The sequence below is a fragment of the Triturus cristatus genome, chromosome 7 (assembly GCF_964204655.1).
Source record: "Triturus cristatus chromosome 7, aTriCri1.1, whole genome shotgun sequence".
In the NCBI taxonomy this organism is placed as follows: domain Eukaryota; kingdom Metazoa; phylum Chordata; class Amphibia; order Caudata; family Salamandridae; genus Triturus; species Triturus cristatus.
This window is the reverse complement of record NC_140590.1, coordinates 1,175,943,175-1,175,956,693: the sequence shown is the minus strand read 5'-3', so window position 1 is coordinate 1,175,956,693 and position 13,519 is coordinate 1,175,943,175. Positions and strand designations below refer to the sequence as shown.

The 13,519-nt window shown below is 47.4% G+C and overlaps 1 protein-coding gene across 1 annotated transcript in view; it reads right to left on the bottom strand.

The window, feature by feature from the left end:
• The window catches only part of LOC146811372 (integrin alpha-M-like), a 278,712-nt gene that overhangs the window by 18,305 nt on the left and 246,888 nt on the right, over positions 1-13,519 (bottom strand). The window lies entirely within an intron of this gene.

Below are 13,519 nucleotides of genomic sequence, written 5' to 3'. Positions count from 1 at the left end.
TGATGATTTTTTATAGAGTTAGTCAATCACTTTATTATCACTAGTGAAAAATAAACATTAACCAAGGGTGATTGGCAAAGGCTCTAGGCCAGAGGTCTCCAACCTTTTCTGTAATAACAGCTACTGATGATTAATGAAAAGCATCCTGAGTGACTAATATTATTAGTTTTCTAATAGCGACAACATCAGACAAGATTACAATAGTGGCCACCATTTGCAAAATAACCTAGCAGTGATCAGTTCGGCTCATTGGGCATGGTTTCAAGCAAAAAAGTTAAGTTATGTGTATTTTTATTGGGCACAACTCACAACGGAGGGTATAAGGACGCTGAGCAATGAGTAATGTAAAAAAGGCTTTATTAATGTGAATTGCCACTTTGTTGGTAATACATAACAGCCATGGCTGGGGCACAAAGATAATAATATTATTGCTGGGATGGAAAAGACTTTGTATGGGAAAAGATGTGTACCCCTGAACTGACTGCCCCATTGTACTGTTGTCTGGAGCCCTAATGCTGATTTTTGTTGTCATAGGCAAACACAGATCATGCGTGTGTACCATGACATAGGCTCATGAATTGCGTCTTGTTGGACTAGGAGGGATGCCCAAAGAGCTAGATTCATAGTGGTTAAGTCTACCACGTTCACGAAGAGTTAAGCAGCACAAGCGCGGGGTGACAGCATGCTGTGTAGTGATCACTAGGAGTGAAGGATTAGTTACTTACCTGTAATCCTAGTTCTCTTCCAGGGGTATCCTCATCAAAGTCATAAGCACTAGAATATTCCCGCCCATGCGCGGGACCCCGGAAACACAATCATATATGTGACAAACATATATGTATCTCCATAGATATATACATATCTATATATATAATAAAAAAGCAAATGCAGACTTTTATAACTAGAGCTGAATAATGCTGTAAGGACTCCCCTGTATATTATAAACATTACATTAAAAACCAGGGAAAAACAACAGCAAAGCATGTTTGAAAACTGTTTTAATGCTTAGCACTTAGCACAATCTCTCAGATAGGACTGAAAGCATTGACAGCTCACAGGCTGCATTGCAGAAAACATAGCCTAGAAAGGCTGAAAAGCTAACTCATAGCAACATAGAAATAAACTGGCACCGTGCCTTTAAGGCAGCCATGACGACCCCTAGCTTCCCATCATGCCTCAGGGGTGACAGTTAGGTCAGTTGTTCTCTGCGGTGACTCAAAAGCCATGACACAAAGAGTTGACAATTCCTTAAAAATAAGGTTCCATTTGCCCGGGGAGGCGGGAGGGTTGCTTATGACTTTGATGAGGATACCCCTGGAAGAGAACTAGGATTACAGGTAAGTAACTAACCCTTCTCTTCCAGGGGTTCCTCATCAATAGTCATAATCACTAGAATAGAATAGCAAGCCTCACCTCATCCCCTGTGGGCAAAGGAAAAAGCAATTAATAATCAAGCTCAGATAACTAAACTTGAAAACCCAGATATGTTATTATTTGAACAGAGTCCTCAAGGAGGCTTGGCCTACTTGAGTATCTGCCCTGGAATCGGATTCAAGACAATAATGCCTTGTGAAAGTATGTACCAATCTCCAGGTTGCTGCCTTGCAAATCTCTGCCATTGGAACATCATGCAAGAAAGCTATTGTAGCTGCTTTCCCCCTAGTGGAGTGTGCTTTAGGCAACAACAATAGGGGTTTATTTGCCAACTTGTAGGCCAATTTTATACAGGACACTATCCATCTCGAAATGGACCTTTTGGAAGCTGGGAAGCCTGTCCTCATGGAACCACAATTTAAAAACAATTGCTCTGATTCCCTTATGTCCTTCGTTCCCTCCAAATAGAACTTGAGCACTCTCTTAAGGTCTAAGGAGTGGAGTGACCTCTCCGCAGGAGTAGCGGGATTGGGAAAAAAGGACGGTAGGGAAATTGACTGATTAACATGAAAATCAGAGACAACCTTTGGCAAAAAAGTAGGGTGAGTCCTTAACACTACCCTGTTGTGGTGAAAAACAGTATATGGCTCTTTGGCACACAGCGCTTGGTTCTCACTTACTCTACGCGCTGATGTTATTGCCACTAGGAAAGCGGTCTTCCATGTCAAGTGCTGCAATGTGGCCTTATGGATGGGCTCAAAAGGAGGACTAGATTCAACTCCCAAGGAGGAGAAGGAGGTCGATACACCTTCTTCAACCCCTGTAGGAAATCCTTAACCACCTGTAGTTGAAAAAAGGAAGGCTGGTTGGGAGACTTTCTGTAGGCCGTAATGGCAGCCAAGTGCACCCTGATCGAGGAATACTTTAAACCTGCTTTGGCTAAGTAAAGGAGGTAGGGAAAAATTACCTCCTCCTGCCCTGTTGTAGGATTAAAATGATTACGTGTGCACCACAAGTAGAATCTCTTCCACCTAAAAGAGTATGATGCCCTCGTGGAAGGTCTCTTTGCCTCTTTCAGGATGTGCATACAGTCCTGCGGTAGATTCAAGTGTCCATATTGCAGGACCTCAGGAACCATGCTGCCAAGTTCAGTGAGAGAAGGTTGGGATGGAGAGTCTTCCTGTCCATCTTGGTCAGTAGGTCCGATCTGTAAGGTAGCCTCTTGTGGGTGCGTACCGACAACTGCAACAGGTCTGGGTACCACCACTGATGAGGCCAGTCCAGAGCTATCAAGATCATCGTCATCTAGGACCGGATGAGCTTGGACACCACCTTCGGGATTAGAGGCAGGGGAGGAAAGGCATATGCCAATATTCCGGACCAATCCATCAAAAGTGCATTCCTCCTCGTCCTTGGTCGGTGGAACCTAGATGCGAAGGCGTGGCATTTTTTGTTTTGGTCGACTGCAAACAAATCTATGGAAGGTTGATCCCACTGATGGAAAATATCCGCCACCACCTCGTCGTTTAGCACCCAGTCTGGCTGATCTTCGAAGTGCCGACTGAGTGCGTCTGCTCGCACATTTCTCTCCCCTGGAAGGTGCACCACTGTGATGGAGAGGCCTCGGGCTAGAAGCTAGTGCCAGATCGTTTGAGCCTCCAGCGAGAGCGGGCGAGAGCGCGTACCACCCTGTTTGTTGAGGTAATACATGGTGGTCGTGTTGTCTGTTTGGATCAGGATCGAGTTGGACGTGGTTGAGGGCTGAAAAGCTTTCAGAGCGAGATGGACTGCCCGCAGCTCTAACATGTTTATATGATAAGACTGCTCCTTGATGGACCACTGGCCCTGCATCTGTAGGCAATCCATGTGTGCCCCCCATCCTTGCAGCGATGCGTCCGTTACCAAGGACTGTGCCGGAACTGGTTGATGGAAGGGGACTCCCACCAAGAGGTTCTTCGGTCGAGTCCACCACAGAATGGACGACTTTGCTGCTTGCGAGAGAACAATTCGGTCTTCCCAGTGACCCGATGCTTGGTCCCACTTGTCCTCTATATCCTGTTGCAAAGGTCTCATTCTCAGCCTGGCGTTGGGAATGAGAAATATGCAAGAAGCCAGCTATCCTAGTAGAGATGCCACTTGCCGGACCGTTGGATGAGCTGTCTGGAGAAGAGCCTCGCATTTCTGCTGCATCGAAGAAAGTCTCTTCTCCGAAGGAAACGCTCTTCCTATGTTTGAATCCAGAGTGGAGCCCAAATAATGGATTGCCTGTGTAGGCTGGTAAACCGATTTTTCCATGTTCACATGAAGACCCAGCCTGCGGAGCAGATTCAGACAAACATGAAAATCGCTCCTTACTTGCTGAGGCGATGGCCCTTTCAGGAGCCAATCGTCTAAGGGTAAACAAACAGACCCTTTCGGTGCAGAGCCACCGCCACCACTGCCATGCACTTGGTAAAGACTCGTGGGGCAGATTTCAGCCCGAAGGGCAAGACGTTGAACTGGTAGTGCTTGCTTCCGACCACGAATCGTAGGTATTTGCGATGACATGGAACGATAGGTATGTGGAAGTACGCATCTTGGAGATCCATCGAACACATCCAATCTCCTGCTCTTAGATGTGGACATATTTGATGAAGTGCCAACATGCAAAACTTCTCCCTAAAGATGGCTTTGTTCAGCAATCGAAGGTCCAGGATAGGTCTGAATTTGTGCTCTTGATCTCTTTTTGGCACAAGAAAGTACCTGGAATAAACTCCGTTTCCTCGCTGAGCAGGAGGAACCTCTTCTATGGCCTTTTTTCGCAGAAGGTTTACCACTTTCTGTTGAAGTAACTTTAGCTGGTGAGGACGAGATCTTTTCGGGGGTATGTCTTTTGGAGACACACAGAAATGTAGTGCGTATCCATTGCGTAGTATACTGAGCACCCAACGATCTTTTGTTTCCCTGCACCACTCTCTCAGATGATGTGAAACACTTCCTCCCACTGGAGTGCTCAACGGCGCCAGAGGAAGCTCTTGCTCATTGCTTCCCTGCTGATCTAGCCGTGGCAGAGGACTGCTGCTGATTACCTCCTCTACCTCTGTTTGACTTATGGCTTTGGAATTGCGGCTTGCCTTGGTTTTTGTTTTGGGACCACTGAGGGGTATGAACCCTCTGTTGGTAGCCCTTGCGCTGGTTGGGCCTGTATCTCCGTTTGAACTCTTTTTCTAATCTAATCCCACAGCCTTGAGGGTGTCTAACTCAGCTTTCATCCTAGCCGTCTCCTCATCAGTATGGGTGCCAAACAGGGAGGAGCCAGAAAGAGGAAGGTTAAGGATCCTCTGTTGTGCATCAGGTTTAAGAGCTGTTAGTCTTAACCAGGAAGACCTCCTAGCGCAAATCCCATGCGCATAAGAATGCGCTGACAGTGTAGCACCATCCGCTGCCATGCTAATCACTTGGTTGGCTACAAGGGATCCTTCTTTGATAACCTCCTCAAAATCCCTTTGATCTTCTTTTGGTAGCTTTTCCTTGAAACAGTCCAAGGAGTCCCATAAGGCTCTGTCGTAGCAGCCTAATAAGGCTGCTGCGCTGGATACTTTTAGCGATGATGCTGCAAACCCGCAAACTTTCCGTCCCCAAAAGTCCTGGGACCTACTTTCTTTGTCCGGGGGGGACTGACGAAGATGCAGTTACTGCATGCGTTTTCCTTGCCGCCGCGATGATAACAGAGTACGCAGGTGGATCTGATTTCAAGAACACAGGGTCTGATTCCGCAGGCTTGTAATTCTTCTGAATTCTAGCCGGTGCGGCTCTTTTTGTAGATGGAGCTAGAAAAATGTCCATCACCGGTTCCAGAAGCCCAGGAACCAGAGGTACCAACGGTCGAGATGCAGATCTCTGATGTAGTGTCTCAAAAATCACCGTTGTTGCAACCTGACGAGTCGACATTTCATTGTTTAGCTTCTGAGCCCCCCTCTGAAGCACATCATGGTGCGTGTTTATGTCATCTATCGGAGACACTCTTGATTGAGGGCTATCCGAGTGGGTGAATAGTCCCTTTTAGAGGAGCGGCTGGAGGAGGAAGACCATGTAGGAGACCTTCTCCTTTTGTGATGGGAAGTAGAAGGTCTGCGCTCCCAAGATCTGCCAGTACGGTCTTTACGTCTAGCTGAAGGTGATCTATCCACCTCCTGCACCAATCTTTACAGAGGCGATCTGTGGAGTGGACTGGTGTATTCCTCCTCACGTCTTGATGCTCCTGCCGGATTCTTACTCCAGTGATGGATGGGAAGAAGCCATCTTGGAGATAACTGAACAGAAGGGGAATCCCTCCTGTGTTGTGAAGGAGATCTTCGTTGCGACCTCTCTGAATGTCGCTCTGGGAATGCAGATGGTGAATGCTCCGGTAAATGGCGTCTCGAGGAATGAGAGGATGAGTGCCGTGACGCTGATTCCGTCACTAAAACTACAGAACCTTCTCCAGACCTCACTGACGTGGGTCTCGACGTCGAGCGTATGACCTGCTCTGACGGTGCCCTTCTCGACGTCGATTTCCGGCCAGGTGTTGGAGCCGATTTCGACGTCGACTCTCTGTTCCTCGACGTCGAGCATCTCGCCGATGACAACGGAGTACTTCTGCGCCTCGACGCTGATCGTCGCCGGGTTGACGATGGTGGAGGGCTTCTGGTCCTCGACGCCGATCTTCGCCGGGCTGACGATGACGGAGGGCTTCTGATCCTCGACGCCGACCGTCGTCGGGTTGACGACGGCGGAGGGCTTCTGATCCTCGACGCCAATCGTCACCGGGTTGACGACGGCGGAAGACTCTCGCCCCTCAACGTTGATCGTCGTTGGATTGACGACGGCGGAGGGCTCCCTGCCTTCGACGCCGAACGTTGAGATGACACCGGCGGAGGACTTCTGCTCCTCGACGCCGATCGTCGCCGGGTTAACGATGGCGAAGGATTTCTGCCCCTCGACGCCGATCGTCGTCGAGTTGACGGCGGCGGAAGACTTCTGCTCCTCGACGCCGATCGTCGCCGGGTTGACGACGGCGGAGGCTCACGATTCTTTGACGTCGACGGTGAATGAAGTGACGCACCTGAATGTCGACGTTCTCTCGACGGCGAGCCCGCCGTCGAAGGTCTTCTCTTGGACGTATGCCCCACCGGTGGTAGTTTTTTCAGCGCCGAGCCCGACGCTAAAGAGGTAGAGTGAGTTTTCTTGCTTCTAGAAGAAGATCTGGCCCTCTTAGAGCCTTTTCTCACCGGTGACCTGCCTTTGGAAGATGTTTTATCTTTCTCTGCCAGTCCATACAGACGGATTCGTTCTCTGTCTTTTAGAGTTCTATTAGATAAAGACTGGCAATGAGGGCAAGTCTTGTGGACATGGTCCTTTGGTAAACAAAGAATACAGACTGCATGAGAGTCTGACCTGGCCTTCTTTTTTCCACAAGAAGGGTAGGGGTCAAAAAGAGATGGCATTTTGGAGTGAAAAAAATGCCAAATTCTGTCAAAAAAAGACAGCACCTTACTTCAAAAGCTGAAAGACGTTGAAGTAAGATACAAAATTTCCAGAAAAACTGTAGATTATTTCTGACAAACATCAGAAAGAAGTGGAGCTGTGTAACCAGGATCCTGCCTGAAGGAGCCGGAAAGAACAACTGACCTAACTGTCACCCCTGAGATATGATGGGAAGCTAGGGGTCATGGCTGCCTTAAAGGCACGGTGTCAGTTTATTTCTATGTTGCTATGAGTTAGCTTTTCAGACTTTCTAGGCTATGTTTTCTGCAATGCAGCCTGTGAGCTGTCAATGCTTTCAGTCCAATCTGAGAGATTGTGCTAAGTGCTAAGCATTAAAACAGTTTTCAAACATGCTTTGCTGTTGTTTTTCCCCTGGTTTTTAATGTATTGTTTATAATATACAGGGGAGTCCTTACAGCATTATTCAGCTCTAGTTATGAAAGGCTGCATTGGCTTTTTTATTATATATATAGATATGTATATATATATGGAGATACATATATGTTTGTCACATATATGATTGTTTTTCCGGGGTCCCGCGCTTGGGCAGGAATATTCTAGTGCTTATGACTATTGATGAGGATCCCCTGGAAGAGAACTGCTCCTTTTAACCATGTGTCATTGGAGTGAGGCCCATCATGCTCACTCACCCTTTCAAAGGTTCAGCTGCTGTGTGCTGAACTCACTCTTGGCCTACATTAGGTAGATGTAGAGTGCTGCAGAGCACAGGAGCAGTGACTGCATTGAATGTATATGTGTCTGGGAAGGGTACAGTACGGGGATAGAGCAGTGCTGTGCAGTAGATGTATGGTTAGTGCATGTACTGAGTCTATGTATGCCTGCAAAGAATACATTATATGAGAGACGTAGTGCTGTGCAGTGCGTGTGCAATTAAAGCATGTGCTGGGCATATGTCTGCTTGCGAGAAGTACAATACATGAAGGGTGAAGTATTGTGCAGAGTAAGCATGGTGAGAGTGTGTGCTGTCAGTGTGTGTGTTTTTAAATAGCATACCGTGGTACAATACAGAAAGGGTACAGTACTGTGCAGTGCGCACAGAGTGACTGTGTGTGCTAGATTTATGTGCGCCTGGGGTGGCACAATATATGGAGGTGACAGTACTGGACAGTATGGGCCCGATTCACAGAACTAACTTAAGACAAAATCCTAAACTTACTACCATTTTGGTATTCACAGAAGGCACTTACTCATTTTGGTATTCACAGAAGGCACTTACTCATTTCGGTATTCACAGAAGTTAGGAGTCCTAACTTTATCACTCCTAAATGCCTTCTGTGAATACCGAACGCCTTAAAATTAGGATTTTTCTCAGTTTAGTAGTAGTATAGTTAGGACTCCTAACTTTAGGACTCCTAAATGCCTTCTGTGAATACCGAAAGTCTTAAAATTAGGATTTTTCTCAATTTAGTAGTAGTAAAGTTAGGACTCCTAACTTTAGGACTCCTAAATGCCTTCTGTGAATACCAAAAGCCTTAAAATTAGGTTATTTCTCAGTTTAGTAGTAGTAAAGTTAGGAGTCCTAACTTTAGAACTAAACTGAGAAAAATCCTAATTTTAAGACTTTCAGTATTCACAGAAGGCATTTAGGACGGACTCCTAACTTCTGTGAATACCGAAGTGAGTAAGTGTCTTCTGTGAATACCAAAATGAGTAAGTGCCTTCTGTGAATACGAAAATGGTAGTAAATTTAGGATTTTGTCTTAAGTTAGTTCTGTGAATCGGGCCCACTGTGTGCTGTTTATGTACACTAAGTGCAAGTGCGCCTGAAAACGTATGCTAAATGGAGGATCCTGGTCCCCATTTTGGGAAGCTCAAGCATGCCTGGTGAAAGCGTGAGGAGTTGAGGAATCACACCAGACAGATTTGTATATTGCTGCATTTCTGTGAGCTGGGTGGACACACTAGAGGAATTGTGAGAGAGACTCCCCCTTTACACTTCAAAAGGGTGCTCTTTGATGCAGTGAAGGGGCCTCAACACATCTCAGGAGGGAGATGGGGCTGATAAGGGAATCATAAAGAGTGGAACTGGGAGACCAAGATTAACCTTTTGATGCACGTATCACTGTGGCTGACATCCAGGTGTGAACTCTAGTCACTCCCATAGCTGTGTTTTTGAACTATCAGCTTTGGAGTATCTACTGCTGCTGAAACAGACAGCTGTTCAAAAGGAAAGAAGAGAAAGAAAAGTGTACACTTCCAAAGCAGCAGAACCCCAACATTAATTTTCAAAGACCCAGACCCTAAATCACAATTGGTGTCTGGCAATGGATTATAAGAAGGGGGGCTGAGATTCCAACATGAGTTATCTACCAGGCAGCTAGATGGTTGTATGAGAAGACTTCTGCCTGTGACCAGGACTGGGGGACAAGTTTCCCTGCTGGGTGAGGGGACATCGGCCAGGGAAACCAAGGCCCTGGCACGCCTGCCTGCTTGCCAAGACCAGTGTGCCCTGTGAGGATGAGGAGAGCGTTGGAGGGAATGAGGTCTAGTGGGAAGCCCTACTGAGAGGATTCCCTGTGCAAGGTGTGAGAATAGAGCTGTGCACCGACTGGGTTGTTGCCTGCAAGCAGGAGTGAATCGGCGACCCCACTGTATGCTAGTAGAGGGCCACCGTGGACTAAGTTATGCTTGAAGTGAAGTGCGGGAAGTGCCGACCCCATTCCACCTCATTGTGGTGACCCGGTATGCCAGAGAGGGCCATCGTTGATGTGACTATGCTTTAGTGGCAAATCTGTATGCCAGAAGGGGCTGCCGTTGTCTAGAAGAATAGGAACTGCGACCGGTGGGTCTAGCCCGTTCATCAAGATCTGCCCCTGACTAACCCCAAGGACTTTGGGAGGATGCCGGGCTTCGGTTGGGAGTCGAACAACTAACCCACCCGTGTGGGAGACAAGGTTTCCGCATCTACAAAGGCTGGAAGTATCTCCGATCACTGATGAAAGCCGTCAGCGCAGCTCATGTGAGTGCCTGCACTTGCCAAGTGCTGCTGCATGTACAGAGAGCAGCCAAACTTCGCCGATCAAAAACAGAACTTGCATGTGCCTGCGGATTGGGCACCCGCTTACACGCTAAATTCATCCATGCTGCAGGAGCAGGTAAGACTTGGCTTGAATTGGGCCTGTTGGGCCCTGGGGAACACGCTACTGAAGGTGCTGCAGCATCATAGACACTTTTGACAAATTCCTAAGAGTAAAAGGGAAACTCTTGAGCAAGGGCTACTAGTGAGCATTCCCTTGGTGTGCCCATCAGTAAATGGGGGAATAACCCCAACAATACTGCAAGGAGGAGGGTGGGCCACGGACTGCCAGAGAAATATGTGAGTCACAACCTCAAAGGGATTGTGTTGTACAAATGCTGTTATTTCTTTGAATGCATAGAGTTAGAAAAAGAACCATACAAAAATAAGTATTTGCTTAGATACTGATTTATTGACATTGCTGAGTGTACTTTGAGTTATGAGTCATGATCACTAATCTGTATCTACAGTCCCGAGGGAGACTTTGACTGTCCACTGCTACCACTGAGTGTCAAGTGCAGAAGGGGTACATGGCCCTGTTGCTTAGGATCCATAGTAGGTTGTGCCCCAGGACATCAGAAGTAAAGGGCCTCACCCATCAAAGTTAGGCCCAGTAGCCCTGCGTGCCCAGTGGCCCTCTGAAAGAAGTTCTGATAATTAGTATTAAATCTTTCTGATGCCTCATAATTCATCACTGAAATATCCTCTTTAAATATTTATCTTGAAAATTCAGACATTTTTCTCCATCTATTAGCTACTGAGTTCTAAGAATACACACTTTTTGTCTTGAAGTTTGGTATACATATATTCAAAAAAGCAAAGGCTTCTAATTAAGTAGGGTGGGCTGCACACAGGAGAGCCTTATAAGTAGCTGGAGAGCTATTGGTAGCTCACGAGCTACTGGGAAAAGCCTGCTCTTGGCATATTCAATAAACGTTCCCAGAACCCACCCGTCACTCTATTGCAGATTGCACACTGTGTGGAAATTCTTCTGTTGGGGTATTCGCGAAATGCCACAAATATCTCTATTTTAGGTCTCGTATAGGCAGCGCATGCGCTGCCTCTCCGAGGCGTCAAGTAATCTGTATGTTACCTGAAACTCAAGGTAATTTCTCCTGCCGCTTGCCATTTGTTTAAAGTTGGCATGTCTCCTGTTAACGGACTTTTAAGTGGCTGTTGATCGGATACTGACTTCCGTGTAGTCCGGAAGCAGCGGCGCCTAACTATTGTTTTCCTCCGCAAAGCCGCACTACTCCTTTTGAATGCTTCCCCCTTCCGCTTCATGTTATAAGCCCTCCCCCACCCTCCCAACGCAAATGCACGTTCCCCTTCAATAGACCGCGATACTGGAAGACCGCGAGTCTGTTCTTGAAATGCCTGCGCTGGGAAGGCATACCACCCACGGTTTGTGATTCTCAGCTGAAAGACATACTGCCCGCAGCTTTTGGCGTGTGTGATAGAATGCGCTGCGGCGTCGCTTAATACACTTATTTTCATCCTGCTGATGACGGCGGTGGAAGACGCAATGCTGGAAGCCATGCAGCCCGCGGCTTGTGATTCCTGCTGATATCGGCATGTGGGAGAGAACGTGCTGCGTTGCCACATACATGTCTTTTTATCCTGCTGATGGCGGGGGACAATGCCCTTTACCACCAACCCCCCCACACACAGCCCTTGCCGTGCCCGACACCGACCTTATCTTGCTTACCATTTCGAAAACAACATCGCAGGGGGCTGTTCATTGCCCGATGGCTGCCTCGCTCCACCTTCAGCCCCCACAACCAAGTTCTACTGCTCCTGCAAGGATCTGCCAGCGCTTATTCGACAAGTCCAGCGGCAGGCCCTGAGGCATACCGGCTCTGTCCCTTTCCGCATCACACCCTCCTGCACCCATGTGCCCCAGAGGCATCACTGCACCCTCTGGCCGCACAGACACCGGTGGGCCCTGGATCGGGAGGACGGCATTCCCCAGACTTGAGACCACCACTGCCACACCTGCATGCTTCCGCCCAGGATTCACAACGAACAGTAAGGGGGGATTGTGGATGGGTGCCACCTCGCGACGTGTGTCCTCTGCCTCCCGCACCCCTGCTCCCCCGCTCTCAATGCTGATGCGGCCCCTGTGTAACAAGCAACACGCCAGGCTCACTGCGGTCATCCGTTTTCACCTCTCTCCTCTCAAAAACTTAGCCCAAGCCAGCCTGCCTGACGCACTGCCCCTAAACCCCCTTCCCCGCAACAATCCACATCTCTGGACCTTGCAATAGGGTGACGCAAACCCAACCCCACGATCTCCTTTTCGGGTGCTCCGGGGTCCAGTGACCAGACCCGCCTGCAACAAGGCTCCCTCTGATAGCAGGGCGCTACAGCCCGCTTTCTGCAGTACGAGCAGGGCCTGTTTTACACTCAGGGACACCTCAATGCTTTCCTACTCATGATTCCCTGCTGGTAAAGCAACGACTAAAAAGATCTCTCTGCCCCTAAACCAACCGGGGTGTACCCAATTAAAATGGCATCCACTAATGGTGATCTAGTCTCAAAACCTATACTAAACCCCATCCCTAGGGCCAATCACTTTGCCTCTCGGACCCTAACACTCAAAGGCTAATGAACAAGAATGTTCAACTTTACAGCTCATAGTCTAAAACATCACAACTTTTTTGGGTTGGTTCTTTTCAACATTTCAAATCAAATCAGACAGAGAAACCAAATGGGATTTCGATTACCGGGAGAGCCAAAGCATATTCCACTTTCACCATATGCTAAATTGGTTCATGTTTGGTCATGAAGATTTTCTCTAATTAGATAGGTTATCCAGTAAATATTTTATCATCCCTATTTTGATGAAAATATGCTGCACGAAAATGTTTATGCGCACAAATTTATAATTATGGCATGAAAGCAATTATCACGCAATACAGTTAAAATATAGGAAAGCCAGCAGCATTTCCTCCCCTACTCATTCCCCTATCCCCCTTATCATATCCCCTATAATTCACATAGCCAATAACTCTAACCTCACAAATGCGAGACCTATTGCATTGCAAATGCTTGTTATTTCTTTCAGAACAAAATGTATTTCCATATGAAAGCTTCAGTGCCCCTCACGCCTCCATAAAATTGCTGGTCACCTTCACGCACCTTCATGCACTTTTAAACTTAGAAATAAATATAGTTCAAGAGATGTGGGAAAGTATACCAAAAATTCCCATTTTCACAGACGGCATGGGGAAGGAAGCAGCTTGACAGAAAATCATTTTGCATAACACAGAAAGAGGAACACAACTGTTTTTAAAACTTCCCCTAACTTCCTCACCAATGAGTAGGTCATGAGGCCTCACCTCTTGACTAAAGGGGTCATTTAGAAGTGGATGTTGACAGGACATCTGCTGTACATTGGCAGCTATGCCCATCAACCCATCATTTCGACGTGCCATGGGTCTTATTTTTAGGTCTCGCCTAGGCAGCGCTTGCGCTGTCTCTTCGGGACATGCAGTATACACTATATCGTGGAAGCTTCATGGAAGATCTGCCCACTCTCCGCTCATATTTTTCATTGGCTTAGGTCGTAAATTCTGCCTTTTGATTGGTTTAAGGCTTGTT